The 22565-nt window shown below is 45.3% G+C and overlaps 1 protein-coding gene across 1 annotated transcript in view; it reads right to left on the reverse strand.

Moving 5' to 3' along the window:
• LOC308331145 (ephrin type-A receptor 6-like) overlaps positions 1 to 22565 on the reverse strand; it is a gene marked incomplete at its 5' end in the record, with an annotated part of 218039 nt that overhangs the window by 59038 nt on the left and 136436 nt on the right. The window lies entirely within an intron of this gene.

Genomic DNA, 22565 nt, shown 5'->3' on the forward strand with positions numbered 1-22565 from the left:
TAGGATTAATGTGATGTGGTGGGGTGATGGTGCGTGATTGATTACCCTGCATTTAGCCGGGATAATTATAGGAGCCGCAACGACAGGTTGCAGCGGATACACAGATTAAGAGTTCATCAGTTTTGTCACTCCCTTTAGTAGTGCAAAAAATATTAAGAAAGCCTGCAGGCAGATGAGGGATGGTGCTAATGGCTTTAATGTGCACATACACAAGCACATTTGACACTTACAGTTGAAATATGATGATAGGTTATGCAGCCTTATAGGAGAAGAGAGGAGCACTTGACCTAGCCTGGCAGAAAATCATGCAGTCTCATGAAAAAGTTAACACTTTCCCTCCCATTAACAATTTTCCCGAGTTAATTGGGATATGTGACGTCACTGCATGGAAAAAGATCAGTCGCGCTGGCTTGCAAAGGCTTCTGGGAAATTGAGGCCCAATGCATTTCTATTGCAATGGCGGCGCGTGTCGTGAGCGTTCCTCCTTCGCTCTTCGTTATTGATCGGCAGTTTGGGTTATTTTTCAACACGACGACAAAGGATCACACCATTTCAAGGCGGATTCCAAAATGTTAACATAATTTAGATACAATAAGATGCCAGGTTAATTTGGTTAACAAATGCATACAAATGATTCAGCATTTAAATGGGGATTGGGGAAACCAAAACTAAGCAGCACCGAAAGCCCGGAAACATCAGTATCCATGGCCTATAGAACAAATACCAGGCTTTCCTGTGAGGTGGAAAAGTCTGGTGACGCGAGGCGACTGAGACTTTCTTAATGCAAGTCGCTGTGGTTGAAGAGCGTCTGCTAAATGCCTAAATTGTAGGAGGAGAGGAAAGGAGAGGAGAAAGCAGAAGCTAGGAGATAAATGCAAGGGAGAGGAGGAGCTGGTGTGAGGCAGTACGCTAGGCATATGCACAGTTCACACTGCACGTATAGGGAAACACGCCAATCCTCATACTAATAATTTTCTCTGCGGCTCCGCACCTTGAGTTGCCCATGTGGCCATGTGGATCTGCTTAAAGCTGAGGCAGCCCCTCTTTCCCACAAGGTCTAGCAGTGAGTTTAAGCATTATTTAGAAGCAACATTAGGACAAACCAAAGTTATCAAATTGTGAAAGTAGCCGATTGCGAGGAAACGCAATGGCAGCGCTCTTATCGGCATGATCATATCGGGTGTACCAAATGGTCAGCGACATCCCTGGTGTGAGGAGATCTGAGAGGTGTTTTCAGGAGGTCACAGGGGAGTCCCAGCTGGAGGAGCTAAAGGAGAGCCGCACCTGTGGCCTCCTGTCCTGGCATCTGTTTATGGCTCCTGATTACCTACTTAATATGGACACCATGCATGTTTATGGCTCCTGTATACCTGCTTAATATGGACACCATGCATGCAGGGTGAAACAAAGTCACACACACACACACACACACACACACACACACACACACACACACACACACACACACACACACACACACACACACACCTTTCACCTACACCTTTCACCTCAAAACTAACCGGAAGAAAATGTTGGCTACCACCTATTTATAAGTCATCATAAGCGTTGATATTGTAACCTGAAGGTATTGTGACAAATGGGTAATGAGCCACTAACATTCTGGCCTCAATTCTGAAGGGGAAAAAAAGGCAGTGGACGGGGGGAATCATTTCATTGACGGACTATACAGCGGAGCAGAGCATTACCTAACAACGGGGATGCTTCTAGACCAGGTGTTCCCAAACCTTTTCATGTCAAGGACCCCCAAAATGATACTCATTAGCCTGCGGACCCCCATTTGAAAATGTTTGGCAAGGACCCACTAAAAGAAGATTTTTGCGACTCTAGCAGTGACTTTCAAACATTTAGATTTCAAGGACCCCCAGGTTTGACCTGAATTAGTCTACGGACCCCGATTTAATGGCATTTCTATCTCTGGTATGGAACCAAATTGACCCTAATGTGTCCATTTGGTTCTTTGGAGTTACAGACCCATACGTGTCCATTTGGTCGTAACTATTGTTTAGCTGGGGACCCCCTGGAACTCCGTCAAGGACACATGGGTGTCCCCAGACCTCACTTTGGGAACCACTGTTCTAGACGGTGGATATCATTGTGAATGAACAAAAACCTAGAAATACGTGAAACACGTCAATGCCAGCGAGTGCCATTGGGAGAAAGTTGAAACACAGATAAGATTTCCAGACAGTGTGGGGAGGGAGTTGACTGAAAGAACAGCATGGGGAGGGGGGGCTCTTGAACCGTTGAAGGTCATGGAAGGTTTTTCAGTGTGCTGTGTGTTGTTGTGGTTCCTTTGTGCCCTGTGGTAATCAACAGTGTCTACCGCGGCCGTGAATTCACCCACGCCATCTGCAGGGACGGTGTTCAGTGGTAGAGTTCAGTTCAGTCCGTGTTTGACACGGTTGATCTCCTGTAGCACCGAGGTCACTTTGCAACGTGACCGTTGAAGTGCGTGGCAGAACTTTTTTTGGTCGTTGATCGGCCCTCCCCTGGGCATTTCACAGTGGTGGAAAGTAACTAAGTTACTAAGTTCACAGAGATGATTGTGTGCACATCTATAAAGTAAGTAGCCTACGTACATTTACGTAAGTACAATATTGAGGTATTTCCAATTTCCAAAACTCTACTGTACTCTTGTAGAAGAAAATATATTTACTAGTAAAGTCTACAAGCTAACAACGTGTCGATGTAGATTGGCTAGTTGAACTATTTTTAAATGTTATAAAATAGTAAAAAATGGCAATTATGTTTAGGGATAAGGGGTAAGGGGTGGCGCAAGATGGAGCCCTATATACATCTAACGGATGTTCTGGCGCGACACTTCCACCGCTCTCTGCCTTAGGTTGTGACCAGGCTTTTCTCTTCGCAGATGAGTAAGGTGGAGACCGAGGCTAAGCTCATTGAGAGGTATAGGCCTGTACAGCATGAGCCAATTTCCACTCTGAATCAGCTTGATGTGATCACGCGTGCACTCTGATTAGCAAGTGACAACAGCTGCGGCTGAGTTGGTTCTGATCGAGCTGGAACATTTGAAGGACGCTCTTTGTAAAAGTCATGGTTGTCACATTCAACACACGCAGACCTCACATACATTTACATATTCATTCATACAAGACAGAGCACTGCATGAACTATAGGACCGTCACCTGTTGTTCGTCCATAATGATCTCTTTGTGTGCGTGTGTGTGTGTGTGTGTGTATGTGTGTACATGTGCGTGTGTGGTGGCAGCAGGTCAGGGGAAGGGGGGGGCAGACAAAGGTATGACAAAGCAGGGCAGATATAGAGCTACAAGGCAACAGATGCCCAATTCACACTGTTCAGACTTTAAGTGGGTGGCCGCATAAAGGCTTAACGGCCACGGTAGCTCGGCTAGACAGTATTGTCAACAGGTGAAAACAATGTTGCTCAAAGTAAACACCAGCTCACCTGAGTGTGTATGTGTGTGTGTGTGTATGTGTGTGTGTGTGTGTGTGTGTGTGTGTGTGTGTGTGTGTGCGTGTGTGCGCTTGCGTGTGCAAGAAACAAAACTGTATCTCCTCTCTCTCTAGGTTGTGATCCAATCACAGGGAGGCTGCAGCAATCACAGACCTCTGATTGGTTTTATAATCCTGGCTGTGGATCATAGATGGGAAGTGTGTGTGTGTGTGTGTGTGTGTGTGTGTGTGATAGAAGTGGACGTCATCATCGGATTCGATGGACAACCATAAGCAACATTAAGCAAGCAAGTGTGTCCAAAGTAGCTAGACTTGGCATATTTTCACTTATTTTCATTAGCAAAGCAGTATAATTAGCAAGCTAATCAGTGAATAAAACTGCAGGGAAAAACATGCATTTTCAGAAATCCAGAAAGAGTTGGAATGGAACGTCTGTAGCTCAACTGAGTGCCAGAGGTGTGAGGAAATAATTCAGCCCATAATTCATACCCTACAGAAGGCTTTTTTTTGTCAAAAAGGTTGGTACTCTAAAACAGTAGTTCCCAAAGTGGGGTCCGGGGACCCCCAAGGGTCCTTGAGGGAGTTCCAGGGAGTCCCAAGCTAAATGATAGTTTGGCGGGTCTATTTGGTTCCATGTGTACACTCTCAGAGTTAAAGTAACAGTGATGTTACAATATAAATTGGGGGTCCCAGAGATAGAAATGCCATTAAATGGGGGTCCGTAGACTAATATTCATGTCAAACTGGGGGTCCTTGAAAATAAAAAGGGTCACTGCTAGAGCTGTAAACATCTTCTCTTATGGGGGTTCCTGGAATATATTTTCAAATGGGGGTCTGTGGGTTAATTAGTGCCAATTGCGGGGTCCTTGATATGAAAAGAATTGGGAACTACTGCTCTAAAATAAAGTGTCCATTGTGACTATGATCTGAGGACAGACTGCAGCACCATGGCCAGCTCCAGAACTCTGAGGACAGACTTCAGCACCATGGCCAGCTCCGGAACTCTGAGGACATACTTCAGCACCACGGTCAGCTCCAGAACTCTGAGGACAGACTTCAGCACCACGGTCAGCTCCAGAACTCTGAGGACATACTTCAGCACCATGGCCAGCTCCAGAACTCTGAGGACAGACTTCAGCACCACGGTCAGCTCCAGAACTCTGAGGACAGACTTCAGCACCATGGCCAGCTCCAGAACTCTGAGGACAGACTTCAGCACCATGGCCAGCTCCAGAACTCTGAGGACAGACTTCAGCACCACGGTCAGCTCCAGAACTCTGAGGACAGACTTCAGCACCACGGTCAGCTCCAGAACTCTGAGGACAGACTTCAGCACCATGGCCAGCTCCAGAACTCTGAGGGCAGACTTCAGCACCATGGCCAGCTCCAGAACTCTGAGGACAGACTTCAGCACCATGGCCAGCTCCAGAACTCTGAGGACAGACTTCAGCACCACGGTCAGCTCCAGAACTCTGAGGACAGACTTCAGCACCACGGTCAGCTCCAGAACTCTGAGGACAGACTTCAGCACCATGGCCAGCTCCAGAACTCTGAGGGCAGACTTCAGCACCATGGCCAGCTCCAGAACTCTGAGGACAGACTTCAGCACCATGGCCAGCTCCAGAACTCTGAGGACAGACTTCAACACCATGGCCAGCTCGTTATGTGCCTTGTGATGATTGGGTCCAGTATTTAGTTCAGTGACCATGGAGTTAAGGGATGGTTCAGAAGCTGTGTTAACGTTCACTCTCCCATTGGAAATGAATCGACTCCAACATTCTTCCCGTCTCCTAATAATGTTACCGCCCACCTCACGCAGATACGGGAAGTAAAGCAAAGTTGGCCTCTCTTGCTAATTTTCCTCTTGGGTACAGTGCACAGCATGTGCCAATTTCCACTCTGAATCAGCTTGATGTGATGGCAGCTGCGTTCTGATTAACAAGTGCCGACACAGCTGCGGTTGAGTTGGTTCTGATTTAGCCTGGTAAATCACGTGAACGATGCTCTTCAGAATGAGTCATACCGTCACAATTGTTGCTGCTATTAATTCACTGCACTACTGTGCAAAAGTGTTGATTTTCACAGGGAATTATATGTAGTTGTAGTCATATATAAGTCACATCTAGTCTAGTTTTTATTTGTGATGACATTGTCAGTATATTTACTCTTAATCAGTTTTAGTTAGCCTAGTTTTTATCTGGTTTTCATTAGTTTTGTTGTCCGTGGAAAAGAAGGTAGTCGAGGAACATTGTTTCGTCATAACAAAATCAACACAGGTGTGCAATGCTAATATAATTACAGCACAGGGCTGGTCATACTTACTTTTTTTAATCAAAACGATTGGGTGTCTATTGGGTGTGTTTTTTGATGGAGAATACAAATATGACATTATTTTTTTGGATAGGAGAATTTGCATTTTTAAATCGGTAATTGTACCCGTTAGGAAAGGAAAGGAGGAAAGGAGACATGAATCTTTTAGATCTGTTAAGATGGTGCAGGCATTGTCCATGGGAGCCGCCATGTTCCGACAGACGCGACACACAAGATGTGCATGCAAGCCGATCGGATGTTATGCAGTGTGATTCTGTTGTATGTACGGATTGTACGCTTGCATGGGCGCCGCCATTACGTTACGGAGACTATTCTGCACATTGTGCCCCTCCCGTCCTGTTTTCAGGAAGTGTTGTGGGATGAATCGGGGCTGCTTGATCTATTGTCCGGGTGGGTAGAAAGGTGATTTAATCAATAAAAACATGCGCTAAACGTACATCTACATGTCCCGCATTGGACCGATATCCAACTCTGTATCTGAATAAAGGAGCTTTGCTATTGGTCTGATAGACCAAGGTGCAGCTCCAGCTCCCGCATTACACCAGTGTTGACATTTGTTGAGTCTCCTCCAATGGTCCCCCTCTCCCTCAGCCAAGCAAAAATTACCTTTTTGCTTACCTAGTTGCCAAAATTTAAATTATGCAAATAGATGTAGGTTAGGTTGATTAGAATTGAAAAATGTCTTCAGATTTGTGTTCTACACATCAAAACCTGTTATTTTGAACAGCCTCATTATTTATAAAAGCCTCCTAACTTAATTGCTTTCATCCAGAACAAAATTGTGAATTCATCAAAATATGTACAATAATCAAATGCAAATTCATGTAGGTTAGAATTGTTCAGGCTACAGACTTTATTAGGCGATAGATAACTAATCAAAGCTCCCCTGGCTTTTCACAACAGGACAGGATTAAGGATTTGGGACAACTGAATCTTTTGGGACGTCTGGGCTCCCTTGTGTGCAGTGTGAGTGTGCATATGCGTGTGCATGTGCCCATGTGCGTGCATGTGTGCGTGATACGGTACTGTACATGTGTGGGTAAAATGTGATGCAAGACTTCATGTTGGAGTGGTAACAACTAAATACACACTCAATACTTCATGTGTTACACATCTGTACCCACACATGCACATGGGCACACGCACACTGCACACAAGGGAGCCCAGACGTCCCAAAAGATTCAGTTGTCCCAAATCCTTAATCCTGTCCTGTTGTGAAAAGCCGGGTGAGTTTTGATTAGTTATCTGTACTAGAGGTCCTGGTATAGGAGATAAAAACAGCTGTACTAGAGGTCCTGGTATAGGAGATAAAAACAGCTGTACTAGAGGTCCTGGTATAGGAGATAAAAAACAGCTGTACTAGAGGTCCTGGTATAGGAGATAAAAACAGCTGTACTAGAGGTCCTGGTAGGAGATAAAACCAGCTGTACTAGAGGTCCTGGTAGGAGATAAAACCAGCTGTACTGTTAGCCTACAGTAGAAATGACCCACATGTTTTAGAAATAAGCTGCTGTGTTGGTTTTACAGTGAGGTTGAGCTGCCCTTCACAGAGAGACACAGGAAAGGACATAACCGTTTTAAAAAAAAATATTCCTGAACACATTTCAGGAAATAGCCCGAAGGACAGTAAGAGTGCAGTGTGTGTACAAAACTGAAGGTTCACATGCATGAGCAGTTTAGCGCATGTGTGTGTGCGTGCATACGCGTGAGTCTGTGTTGCGTCCTACATTATTGACCCTTCATCTGTAGTACTGAGACACGTGTCATGTGTGTGCACACTCGCTCATGTGTGCGCACACACGTCTGTCCACCCGTGTGTGTGTGTGTGTGTGTGTGTGTGTGTGTGTGTGTGTGTGTGTGTGTGTGTGTGTGTGCACGTGTGCATGTATGCGAGTGTGGGAAAACTTGTATGTCCGAAACCATCCCTTTGTTATTGTAATTTAAAAATAAATGTTTAAAAATGTAAAACTTAAAAAACGCTGGTCTACAAGCTTGTGAGCTTGTAGCTCTGCTATTTTAACTATATGTTTGTGCAACACTCTTGTATGATGAAATAGTAGGGCATTAATTTACACAAAAATAAAGAACATGGAGATGTGAGGTTTCTGCCTGACAACAGAGATTCACAAAAAGGCACTGCATCTACATTTTGATGACTATGAACTCATTTGTCTACCGGCTGCATGTCTGTCTGTTATTAAAGGAAGCTCCTGGTATTTGTGTGAACTGCAGAACACACACACACACACACACACACACACACACACACACACACACACACACTATGCGCTTTCTTCGTGATCTTCTGTGCAATCCATTCAGCCAGCACGCCGTCAATAGTCTCACAACAGCAGACTGCTTAAAATCACTGTGTGTGTCTCTCTGTGTGTGTGTGTGTGTGTGTGTGTGTGTGTTGCCATTCTAATATGTTAATAGTGTGAGCATCAATAATGCATACGGCTCACGACCCAACATAACGCATGCACGCACGCACACCCACACACACACTGTGCTAAAGGTTATACAGAGTTTTTCCGCAGATACACAACAACATTTTTTTTCATGCAAAATAAAAAAGTTCAATATTATAAAAAAGACCCCCCTTCAGCAGGACTATGGCAGTTGTAAATATGATATAGTACTTTATTGTCACACTAAAATTAAAACTATTCACTCTCTTCACGCGGTGGTGCGCTGAGTTGCAGCGTGTCTCTTCACGCGGTGGTGAGCTGAGTTGTGTCTCAGTGTGTCTCCAGGCGTCTCACACACCCAGGGCTTCGTCTCTAAATGACGGCTGAGAGTGCTGCTGTCGCACGTGCACACATGCAACACATGTGTTAATAACGAAAACTGAATGAAATGTTTGAAAACTAAATAAAAAACTAAGTGTCTCCATAGTGAACCACAGCTGGTCATCACATTGTTGGCTTAGGAATGTGACAAAAACAAAACAAATATCCAGAAATTCAAGTCTCCATGGGGTGAGTAAAAGTCATTTTGGGCTATCCCCATTTAACCTTTAAGTCAAATGCCATCTCTGGCAGACTAAGAGCTTCACAGAAATGAAGTGCATCTGTTTCTGCGCAAGCACACACGCACGCACACACACACACACACACACACACACACACACACACACACACACACACACACACAATGTGGAAGTAATTACTAGTGATACTCCAATACTAGCCAATTTAGGTCATTGTGCAGCACACATGCCATGGTGATAGAGCTTCAGTCATTTCACTGCCGAGTGTGTGTGTGTGTGTGTGTGTGTGTGTGTGTGTGTGTGTGTGTGTGTGTGTGTGTGTGCGCGCGTGCGGACAAACGCGCTCGAGAGAGCTGCTCTCTCTTACTCAGCATTATCACCCCATTACAGGTGCACCCCTCCTTTCATTGTGTGAGCTTGTTCGTGCGTGCATGTGTGTGGTTCCATAATATGTGTGTTTTATTGCAAACACAGCAGTCCTATTACACAGTGCAAGCTCCTAATACATTGAAAGGTTTCTCTTGACACTCACTCAGTCATGCTAATTTCCAAGCATACAGCATTATTCCTCTCTCTGGCCCTGCAACAGAACACCAACCTGACCAGTTTATGCTCCTCTACGCCTCTGCTGAGAGGCCCGTTGACGGGCAAGCGGTGCATTTCTGAGAGACGTAATTAAGCAACCAGGTTTATAAAACCAAGCTCCAATAGAAGTGATGTAACTGTATCAGTGTTGATTTTACCTAATAAAACTATAAACACGTGAAGCAGCCAGTCAGTATTCTCTCTGTGGTGCCTCTGTAGAAAGCATTTAGGACATTTCGGCCAATGCCAGCTTTCTTGAGTCTTTCTATACTTTCTTCACCACCTTTCTGTCTGTATTGCCCGGGTGAGATCCTCAGTGATGTGCACCCCCAGGAATTTGAACACCTTGGAAAATACCTGTCCCTCTTTCTCCCTGACGACGTTCGTTTCTGACAATCTACTGAATTTCCAATGGCATGCAGGACATGTGAAGTTCTCAAATGGTAAGCAACCAGGTTTATGTATTTCTATCTTAGGTGTTGGGTGTCGGGTGTTGCACTCTGAAAATAGCAGATCTATTGTTAGATGTTTGTAAATAAAGATCCGTCCGGGTGTGCTTTAACTTTGCGTTTTTGGTCACACCACACTCGAGTCAACACACACGCACACACACACACACACGCACACACACACACACACACACACACACACACGCTCGCGCATGTGTGCGCGCGCGCTCAGATCTCAGAGCTTTTGGAGCTGACAGGAGAGCTTAAAAGCTGGACTGTGGTACAGTGCATAAAAGCCAAACGCCCTGGCACTGTGGCACACATAAAGAACCTTTAAAGCTCCTCCATAAAGATGAGAGCACTCTTCACACAGACAACAATGTCTTTTCCTGCTGCAGCGGAAACACATTATGGAATATAACGCTCACAGCTGCGGCCATAACAGGATGCCACTTCAAAGTCATAGCTGGATATTTATGGAATACTTCCGCATCAGCTCAACATTACCTTGACTCTTTATCTAAACAATTTCCCTTCCTCTCCAATCACCTCCTATCCTCTTCTATACCCTCTCCTCTCCAATGCCCTCTCCTCTCCTATATCCTCTCATCCCCTCCCCTCTCCTCTCCATTCCTCCCCTCTCCTGAGACTCTCCTCTCCTCAGCTGTCCTGTGAGTCTGTCCTCTCCTCTCTTTGTACCTCACATCAAAGCTATTGTAATTGCAGAGAGAGAGAGAGAGAGAGAGAGAGAGAGAGAGAGATAGAGAGATATATATAGAGAGAGAGATATAGAAAGAGAGAGAGACAGAGGTAGAGAGAGAGGGGTATGATGGAGGTCAAGGGGTTAGTGGAGGATAGTCAACTTGGAAGCAGCGATGCACTTGTCCCAGAATAGTCCCTGACCTCTAACCTGATGCTCTCTCCCTCCCTCACAACAACATGGCCATCAGTCTCATGTTGCTATAGGCCAAAAAGCCTTGGATGGATGTTGTCGGCTGATGAAAGTCCCGGTCCAACACAAGTCCTCCTGGTGTGGTTCAAATCCACAGGAAGAAAAAAAACAACACTATTCCAGATCCTATACGGTCAATCACGTTCTCTGTTCTCTGTTGCCAGGTGGAAAGTGTGCGTTCACCTTTCACAGACTGTATAGGGAGGGATGGACATCACACATACTGTCTTCAATTGCATCATTACTATAAACCCACTTCAAACTGTTTCATGTGCACAGAACACACACACACACACACGCAGTGCACTTGGACCAAGGGTCGATCGATGTGCGTGCCATCTCCACTAGCACATGCCCAAACACGAAAGGCACGCGCACACGCACACGGTGTGCGCGTACACGGTATTTCGGTACTTTTTGTTCAAGTGAAACACTTTCTTATCCCCGAGCTGCACTATAGCTGCTGTAGCCCGATTTAAATTCAGTATCCACTGATGAAAACACTGTGGTTGTTTACTTATAACTACTGTCTTAGTATGCACCCTTTGTGGGGGAGCCCATCTGGGCGCTAAAAGAGACAGCCATTAACAGTGTTTCTGAGCGTGGTCATAGTGAGTTGACGAGGTATAGTAGTGGAGCCAGCCTCTATTACTTTCATCTCTTCACTAGTCTGGTGGGAACAGAGACTTCATTCCAAACAGGCCAGTAATGGAGATGAGAGGAGATGATATTTCAATCTCCACCAGTTTCTCCCCAGAGGAGCGACCAACAATGCGACTGGCAAACAATTACAGAAACAACCCGACGTTCAGGAAAAACACACAATAGTGAAGAGCATGTACTGTAGAGAGGAGAATGGAGAGAGAAGGCGAGACAGAGAGGAAGAGAGAGAATGTAAATGCTAGGGGGATGAAAGGGACTAATAGATCCCAATCTCCTCCTCTCTTCTCCTCTCCATCCCTCTACCCTTCCCTCTCATATTCCCCACATTCCGACTTGGCTTAGTTTCTCTCATCCCCTAGCTGGCGCATTGTTGGCGCCACGTCAGAAAGAGAGAGAGAGAGAGAGAGAGAGAGAGAGAGAGAGAGAGAGAGAGAGAGAGAGAGAGAGAGAGAGAGAGAGAGAGAGAGAGAGAGAGAGAGAGAGAATAAAAGGCGATAATGGCTGCAGAGCAGAACATGGGAGGTGAGGAGGGGTTAGAGTGTGCAGCTGTTAGGAGGACAGGTCTGTGCTTGATTATTACCCTTGTTGCCTGGAGGACGGAGAGGGAGGGAGGGAGAGAAATAAAAACACAGCTAAATATGTGCCGATTTGTGCGTGTAATTGCGACCACAGGTCACATTCACCATTTCCCATTATAGTCCGTCTCCCCAAGGTGACATCCTCAGGGATGGAAATCCCTGATGTCATATTATGCCCATACAAACCCTGTACACTCAAGACACTGCCCTCGCTGCCACCATTAGATCTCCATTATGAGGAGCTGACCTGTCATTCCATACGTTGATCTGACCTCATCAAACCCTGTACACTCAAGACACACTGTATGGCCAGTACATAATTCATTCCATATGTTGATCTGACCCCCCATGCCAAAGCGCCAGCGCTCGTCCAGCAGTCTGCTGTCACCCAGGCGTGCTTCTCACCCTCAGGTGTCTTACTGGTGTACTGTACGTAGAGAGAGTTTTTGGATTTCGATGATGTCACACCGCAGAATAAAGTGTTGCCTAGCGACAGGAAGCTAAAATACGGTACATAAAAGAGTATTCATTCTGGATTAATATAAAGCAAAGAAGGCAGGCAGGTTTAAGCACTACGAGAAATCTCGACATTGGCATAGATTGTGTTGATTAGAGGGAGCCCTAACGAGCACAGAACAAGTTTGACACATCTATGGCCCAATCAATCAACTCAGTGCACACTTTGAAGTTCAAAGGGATCAATCCAGAGCTCTTTCATGTGTGGTTCAATAATAATTGATATTTGACCAGGAGTATACATCTACAATTAGGCTGATTCTATACTTACTCAAGTATATACGGTGTGTTTGAGTACTTTGTCTGCCACTGACAACGACAACACACCTCCCCACACGGCCTCTGACTCCAGCAGCCGCCGCTCACAATCATTTAGCGCTGTGCGTTTACGCTTCGCCACTTCCCCTGACGTCTCACAATGAGACGGAAGAACACGAGGATTCAAAACAACAAAAGGACTTTAGAAGCTCCCCCAAGCGAGACGTTTTGCACCGGCCGGTCGCTCCGGTGGCCAAGTTGATTAGTGTGTGTGTGTGTGTGTGTGTGTGTGTGTGTGTGTGTGCGTGCGGGGGGGGAAGACAGACAATGTGATTGCAATGACCTGCATTTGAACCCCATCATATCCCTCCTTCACTCCCTCTATCCCTCTCCCTCTCTCTGTCTCGCTAAGAAGACTCATCTTTTGAAACATGGTGTTTAATTTAACACCATTTAAACTTTAACAGGTTCAAGTTTACTGTCTCAAACGACAGTGACGTTAAAACACATTTCATGTACGGCTTATTAATTCCCACAAGGTCAATTCAGTCTCCGCTTGTATATCTGCTATTTTCACTAATAATACATACAAAATACAAAACTAAACTGAAATGTTTTTTAATCATTTTTTGTTTAGGGATATTGTGGTTAATGCCATGCAAATGGCAAGCATAAACATCACAAACCCAGCAAACTAATCCACCAGAATTTAGGGTTCTCGGTTACATTGAAAATGAGGGCCTGCCCCTCAACTGTGGCCAGCATTAGCTGTCCGTATGCAACCACATTACCCATGGTATCCACTGTGGCCACTCGTGTCTGGGTAGCTCAGTCGGTAGGGCACTCTCCTTTTGATCACAAAGCCATGAGTTTGATCCCAGGCACAGCCTACTCAGCGTATGCAGAGCATGTCTTAAAGTTGTGCGGTAAGTACTGGGAGCTGATGGTAGGTGTGGCGCTCCACCTCAGCAATCAATCTCCCAGGGGTCTAGTGCATTGTGAAATGGAGATAGAATCCCTGGCTGATACCGAAAATAAACCCCTCTGACTTACTTACAGTATGCAACCACATCAGCCAATCTAACCACTGTGACTGCAGCATTAGCACTCCTTATCTCTCTAGGTTGTCCTTAGACGAGCCCTCCATCGTCACTTCCAGTCATCCCGGTTCTCCATGCAACCACATTACCAACCACATTATGCTGTGGCCAACATTCGTACAAAGTCAGAGAGAGAAGGATGAGGCTGGCAGGGCACTGCATCAGGCACCCAGAACTTGAAGCAAGTAAATTGACCCTATGGGAGCCAATAAGGGGAAAGCCAGGAGAGAAAGAAGCGTACCACCTATGTAGACGTGCTGCGGCGCGACAGCTTGGCTGACAACACTGCAGAGCTCAAGAACCTGATGTTGGATAGGAATTTGTGGAGGGCAGCGATCCAGGAATCCCGAGTTGGTGTTGGCTAGACCTCACTCTCTCAGCAACTAACTAACTCCTTATAACAACATTATACTTATTCTAACCACCGTGACTAGCATTAGCACTCCTTATGCAACGACATATACCCATTCTAACCACCGTGACCAGCATTATCCGTCCAAGACCATCATTAGCCCTCCTTATGCGACCACATTAGCCGTCCTACCCATTGTCGGCAGCATTAGCCACCCTAATGCCTCATGAACACCGCGGCTCCGTCGCGGCTCTCATTCTCCCTCGCGGGGGGGATTAAATGATGCGTGCAGGTATTATGTTTATTGGGCGAGGAGCATGTTCTGTCTGAGCTTTAAGCCGCTATACAATTCACCAGCCAATTAAAAAGTCCCCCGTTCACATTTAAAACTTAAAATATATCTGCGCCGCAGCCCCGGTAATTGGTGCGGCTGTCCCTGCGAGAGACTTTACCATGAATGTTATTGTCCCTTAGCCCATTTTAGGCGGGAACCCCTTTTGGTGTTAGCATTATGTTATGCTTTAGCTATTTTTCAGAAAACTGTCATTTTCAAACAGACATTTTTAGAATCTGATCTCAGGTCAGAATGGGTTAGGGGAGAAAAAATGAACATCCCAATGAACTAATCCCCCTGCACCACATCCCGCTTTATGGGCTGATGGGGAATTCGCGCTACTAAATTCCCCCACGGCATATTCTGTGTTTTATGATGAGACACGGGAAACACGCCAGAGCAATCTATAATATAATCTGCTTTGGAATTAAAATGACGAATGGATAAGTGATAAAAAAGGCGTTGTGTTTGACCATGCCACATAATGTTTAAATATGCTTCATAAAACAAAGTGACACATCAGCAGATAAAGAAAAGGAAAAAGATAATCAAGTCAAATATAAAACTTCGTCAGAAATATGAAAAGAAATCATCAGACATCTAATTTTGGGTTAAAAAATAAGTTAAATCATTGTTTAACATCCACATCTACACAATTAGAGCATGTATACAGAATAATTGTTATTTTAATCAACATTTGCCTGTTATCTCTCCCAATGCTACCACAGTACCACACCAATACAGCATGGAATTGGGGACAAAATCTTATACAACATATTCTTTAGTTTTTGGTCTGAGAGGTACATCAAATGGTACGGTCCGTGGCCCAAATGCCAAATAAATCATGGGCCTTGATATGAAAAAGGCTGAAAACCTCTGATCTAGATGAATCTTCCTAGTTCTTTAATGTGGCTGTGTGACAGTAATACACTATGGCACGTACCATTACCATGCATGCACACGGGCGGACATATCTCATTTATGCTCCACTGCTGATTAGCTATTTCTGTCACTTGACTCCGCCGTACAACAGTTTTAATGTAGGTAACACACACACTGCTGCAACACATCTAGGGTCAGGGCGATGGGATGAGAGAGAGAAAGAGAGAGAGGCGAGAAGGCATTACCCGATAAATACCAGTATAAATCACATGAGGACGGAGAGAGCTGTCGAATACATTTATCCCGACCTATTGTTACCTCTGTATCTCTCTGAACAGAGGCCATAAAGAAGATCTCTCTCTCTGTGTGTGTGTGTGTGTGTGTGTGTGTGTGCGCGCATGCGCGCGTGCGAGAGAGGGATTATAGGTATATGACCCTGATCTCATACTGTGCACGCGAGCACACACACACACACACACACACACACACACACACAGAGCCCTGGGGGGGGGGGGGCTCTCTGGGAAGTGGGTGCCAAGGGCGTGCGTTCCATGGACCCAGATAAATCAAGGCCTAATAAGCCTGCGGGGTGCGCTGTGTTTACGATTCTCCGTGTTTGCAAGGCCGGCACTACCATGCATAATGCCGGTCACGCGTGCACACACACACACACACACACACACATGCACGACAGACAGACAGACATATGTTTTCTTTTATAGTTAAGACACCAGTTGAGTCGAGGTCAAAACAAGCCAAACTTACGTTTCATCTCAGAGCGTGCTATTATTTTTCCCCTTCCAATTATCTCTTAACAAGCTGCTTAAATCCAGACTCTGTTGTAGAAGTTATGTGCGAACGGCAGCAGCACGGCAGCAAGCAGGGCAGACATGTCAACAACAAGAACACCCAAAAAAGAGTAACTCCCTATTAAGACTATAGCTGTGCATAATGGAGGCTACATTTGGTTGTATTCACACACCGTCCTCGAGAAGTTAAAATGAACAGCGAGGATTTATCGCTGTTGTTGTACAGTTGTGGCTGAGTCCGTAAATTGATTAATCCGAGGGAAAGTCACCTCTTGAGTTCTCCGGCCCCCCGCGGTCATTCAGCCAATTTGTATGGCTGCTGTTGTTATTATTAGTGTTGTGTTGCAGAACCTCGGGGTCTTCGGGGGCAGACACACGGACACAGCGCTCGCTTATGTTGTTGTTTTATTCTGTTTCTTTATGATGCCTCGGCCAATAAAGCATCAGTGTGATTTTCCCAGGCTGGTAATTAAGTGCGGGTCTAATTTGTCATAGTTAGTTAGGGGGGGGGGGGGGGGGGGGAGGGGGGTGTTGTGATGCTGAAATTCTACCACCAGTGGTCTTTGCAGTCAGGTGCTTATTTTAAAGTGAAAATTAACCGAGGGTCATTCAGACTGTAACGACGAGCGTGATGTAACTCAATACACATTATTTGTTCAGAGCCATTCACCTTCCAGTGGTGAATGATAACTGTACAGTAGTTCAGTCAGATAAACTCACACATAGATTTAACCAATTATAGAATTAGAATAAAAGCGTGCATATAATATTTTATCTTGGCGTTCGGCTCTGCTACATTTTTCTCTCTGCTCGGCACAATAAAATTGGGGTACATATCAGAGGGCAGGAGTGAGGGGCCACATTAGGTTCCAGAGGCCAGGGACCACATCCGGAGCGTCAGGGGCCACATCAGGGGGGGGGGGGGGGGGGGGGCACATCAGGGGGGGCAGGGGCCACATCAGGGGGGGCAGGGGCCACATCAGGGGGCCCAGGGGCCACATCAAGGGGGCAGGGGCCACATGAGGGGGGGCAGGGGCCACATCAGAGGCCACATCAGAGGGACCACATCCGGAGCGTCAGGGGCCACATCAGGGGGGGGGGGGGGGGGGGGCACATCAGGGGGGGCAGGGGCCACATCAGGGGGGGCAGGGGCCACATCAGGGGGCCCAGGGGCCACATCAGAGGCCAGGGGGCACATCAAGGGGGACAGGGGCCACATCAGGCCCAGAGGCCGCATCAGGGGGCCAAGGGGCCACATCAAGGGGGCAAGGGCAACATCAGGGGGGCAATGGGCCAAATGGGGGTCCAGGGGCCACATCAGAGGCCAGGGCCCACAACAGGGGGAGCAGGGGCCACATCAGGGCATGCAGGACAAGAGGCCTCTTGTTCATTACACTTTTTATTATTTTCAGGGAAATTATTTCTGTGAAAATATAGCCGATAATATCGGCTATATTTCCAGAGATTTTTTTTTTCCCATGAGTGTTTCCCATATTATGGGAAACACTCTTTTCAATACCTTTAAATTCCTTTTGATTATTTAAGTGGACACCAGACACACAAATGCGATAGCTTGCACAAAAGACTTTCACTCACAGATGTACCCGTGTAAACTCATGACAATAAAAGGTTGATTCTGATCTGTTTTGTTTACAGGTCAGTTACTGAATTTATAAGAAAAGCAGAAAGCCTGCAGCACTCCAAGTCAGATCAATTGACTTATAGGTGCAATTAAGGCTCAATAGTACAAACAGGCAGGAATGAAGGAATAACACAAGAACTGTCCTTTTCACATGGTTTATTTACCAACCAACAACGGACACGTTTCAGCCTGATGGGCTGTCAGTCAGAGGTATAAATAAACCATGCCAAAGGGACATTTATTGAGTGCTGGCATTCCTACATTACTGTATTTCTAAAACAAAGTCATGGTTGGTAACGGTATAGTTGGTAACGTTGACTTTAGACTCTGTGCCGCAGAGTCTAAAGTCAACGTTACCAACCCTCAGCAAAATGCAAACGTGACTAGAGACATACAATGTAGTCGATTCAGTCCGCCTTGCACTTCCAAATCAAATCGCACCTAAACAAAATGATCTAAAAAAGAATAAATAAATGAAAAGCCAAGTAGATTATTGTAAGGCAGCTGTGTGCAAATTCAAATCCCCTTCCCCCATAAAAAGGTTTCACACCATTCATTCCACAGCAGTCTGCGTGACAGAAAGCACTTTGTCAACTCACCACGAAACAAACAATGAGGCAAAGCTTTGGGTAAAGTTCAGCGGAGTGGCAATCTGTAAAATGTCACGTTCTCTCCGACGTTTAACCCGATTGATCTCTTATTAGATGTGTCAACATGATGCTGTTTAATATCTCTCTCTCTCTCTCTCTCTCTATTTCTCTCTCTCTCCACATAGTGATGTGTTGTGAGCTTGTATAACTATTTATTTTTCAAATAGCACGTGCACGCGCGCGCGCACACACACACACACACACACACACACACACACACACACACACACACACACGCAGGAAACGCCCCCCAACCCCCAACCCCAGCACCCCATGACACAAAGGCTGAAAGGCGACCATGCATTCATGCATTTGCATTCCAATGGGTGATTGCTGGTCGCACTCTGCACGCAACGGCCAAGTCGCTGTCACAAATAGTTCTCAGGTTTGGTGTTTTCTCTTTTTCCTCAGTCGTGTTTTTCTAATGGATTTGGCCAGGCAGCCGCCTGGCCTGTCCCTATTGTACATACGCCACTGCCTCCCAATGGGGGCTCCTCACTTGCAGGTATAAGTCAGTATATAGGATACAACAGTATGTCCTCCCAGTGGGGGCTCCTCACTGGCAGGAGAGTCGAGGATGCTACAGCAGTGAAAACACAAACTCTTTCATCTTTACCTGCTGACAGCCCCGATCTGCACAATGCATGAGTTATCCAGTGTTATCCGTTATCTCTCACTGACACTGAAGCTCAAAGTTAATCTCTGTCTCTGCCTTCGTGCTCCATTCAGCCACCACGGTTTTAAAATGCATATACCTCTGGCAAGTGTTACCGTCGGAAAACAGTGAGTGAGAACCCACCCTGAAACAAGTACCGCTGTACACATAGCCTAGAAGAAAGAGAGAGAGAGAGAGAGAGAGAGAGAGAGAGAGAGCAGCCACAATCTGCACACGTTGGAACTTGAGAAGATGGCAGGGAATAGCATCGGAGCTATACAGTAGGTGTGTGTTCACACCTTCCAACGCAGGCGCAGCATTCTTTATTTCTCTCTTGCGAAGCAACGAGAGGCAGATAACAATAGCTGGGAGGAAATTTGTGAAAGTCGTGCACAAGTTTATGATTTTTGGCATGGTATGGGCACAAGGTTTTCAAAAACTACCGCAAACGAGTTGGGCCGGCCCCCTAGTGGTCTGTTTGCAATGAATCCAATATTAGATTAATCAGGTTGAAACTCCAAATAATTGATATAATAAAAATCTCTAAGGATTATGTTACTATTGGGTATGCTAAATAGGATAGAACTAGGAAAATCTGTTCTGGAAAGGCATCATCTTGAAGATGGCATCCACGATGATCCATGAGCTTAAAATGCCTATAAACTGGGATTTAATATGTACAAAATCATAACAATTATGCACTTGGTGACACATTTTTGATTTTTGGCATGGTGTTAGGTATGGGTATACGGTTTTCAAAAATGATCGCAAACGAGTTGGGCTCGCCCCCTAGTGGTCTGTTTGCAATGAATCCAATATTAGATAAGTCAGTATATGGTTGTTTATGATAGATCGTGCTCGTATGTATGGCTCGTATGTAAGGGAACCGATAAAACCGGACATGAACCAGAAGTTCCGCTGCCAATCCGCCTCAATATAAACAGATTTACTAAAATGCATTTATATTGTATTCTTTTCCCAGATTTATTTTTGAGTGGTGCAACCACTCCAAGGAACAGCAATGTCCGTGCTGTTCACCTATGTGTCCGCCTATGTAAATGACGTTAATGAGCACGAGTATGACTATTAGTACCAGTAGGGGCGCTGTTGTGCCAGAAACAGAGAGAGATAGTGCTGTACTGTTGCCTGCTAATATGAGAGAGAGAGAGAGAGAGAGAGAGACTAAAAAACTAGCTCCAAAACTAGCTTCATTCAACGGCCCATAACTAATTAAAGCAGCGATGCTTTCGGTAGTTATAGAAATGTATGTTTCTGGTGAAAGACATTGCGATCGCATGGCAGTTTACACATCCATTGTGTTACGTCCGGTTTACACCCCGGGACAATGTTGGCCTTCAAAATAAGGGCCTGCACTGGAAATACTGTGGCAGTGATAGAATAATTAATACATTCATTAATTAATAATACCTGGCAGCTCAACTATAGAAACAAGGCCAAAAAAAAACATAACCACCTATATACTGTATACAAGCAACACAAACAATCCCAAAGTCACTTATAAATAATATGGCAGCACTGCTGCCAAGTCCATGAGCAAATACCCTCCTCCACCAGCCTCCACCAGCCTCACCCAGGCAAGGAATCCAGGACGGTTAGTGTCAGCCCCCGGGCCCTTCCTTCCGTCTTACAGCAGGCTCCCACCCCGATTAGAAGCTTCTCTGTTCGCTAAGTTAGCTAACGTGCTAATGTGCCGCTGTAGTAGATCTGTCTCTGATCGCTTTCGGAGGATGACACACACACACAATTACCACAGCTGTTTCCCGTGATTAAAGCCGTGCTCTGCGCTCGCAGCTTTCTAGGGCATACCCCCCCTCCACCCCTTTCCTACATCCTCCTCTTACCAGTGTGAAACAAGTACACAGAGTATCACAATGTAGACTATTTACTCAAAGTAAAAATTTAATTTGAGTAAATGTACAAAAGTACCGGCATCAAAATATGCTACCCAGAGCAAACAAAACTAAATAGGAATAGCCTTTATATTTACTTTTTCTTTTCTAACTCGATTTACAAGCTCACAATGACAATGCATGCATATATATATATATATATATATATAGTATAATACACTTGCTTACACAATTCATCCCCGGCAAATCCCTTCATATGCCTTCATCAGTCCGAAACTTGAAAACACGAGCAGCTGCTGTGCCTTTTTGTTTTACAAGTTTCACAACAAAACACAACCAGGGCTCTAAATAGCGACCATTTTGGTCGCAAATGCGCCTGAATTTGAACCTTTGCGACCTAAAAATATATTTGGGAGCACGAGTGCCACTACAAATAATTACTGTGGTGCGCCTGGCTACAACGATCGATTGTACAAAAACGGGCGCTCTGAGCCGCTCTCTGACATCCACTGCACTGCTCCTGTCTGCTAGCTGCACTAGCACTTGATGCTAACAAACCAACGTGTGTAGTTAACTACTCTTTGACACAACGGTACGGGACAACGTTGAGCGCTGCATCGCTCACATTCCAGAGCGCCTCGGCTCGCAACTTCACTATGTGTCAGAAAGTACATTATTTCAAGGCAGCGATTCAGAAAAGACCGGAGCCTCTAGCCAGCTAGTGGCGGACCGGCATGTGTGTGTGTGTGTGTGTGTGTGCGCTAGCGCGCTTGCAAGAGAGAGAGAGAGAGGGAATGAGAGAGAGGGAGGGAATGAGAGAGAGGGAGGGAGAGAGAATAGCAGACCTGTAAGTGTTTCTACCTGGTTTCTACATAGCAGCAGTATTGCTACTTTTACTTAAGTATAACATTAGAGTAATTTTCCAGCACTGAAGTGGTAGGCATAGTGAGTAGGCATAGCTATAAATACCATGTTTTACATAGAAATTATTTTATATTAGAAATTCTAATTATATGATCTAAATAGGCTATGAAGGTGAAAAACACAAAACAAAGAAAAAGAAAACGGGTGATGTGACTGGCAGGAATCAGTGTAGACTAGAGGGTCCTCAACTGGATATGTTTGATGCCTCGGCCTCTTTGAAGAGATGGATGGATGAGGGACAGAAAGTCTGGACACTACATTTAAAATTCTGGCATGTATTTTTATACTTTAGTCATTTTATGTTATTTGTAAACCACACGTTATATTATTGTTTTTATGAATGTAAAAAATCGATTACATATTGGTGCTCCTTAGATTTTGGTGGGTGCTCCTAATTTTTTTCTGGTGCTCCTTCATTTTGAAATTGGGAGCACCAGTGCTACCAAGTAAAAAAGTTAATTTCGAGCCCTGACAACATATATATATATATATACTGTAGGGCCTACAGTATATCCCAGAATACATTGTGTGACTGCTAGCTCTGGTCCATAGCATTAGCACTGCAG

Source organism: Protomyctophum bolini (assembly GCF_963924005.1).
Source record: "Protomyctophum bolini genome assembly, chromosome: 16".
NCBI lineage: Eukaryota > Metazoa > Chordata > Actinopteri > Myctophiformes > Myctophidae > Protomyctophum > Protomyctophum bolini.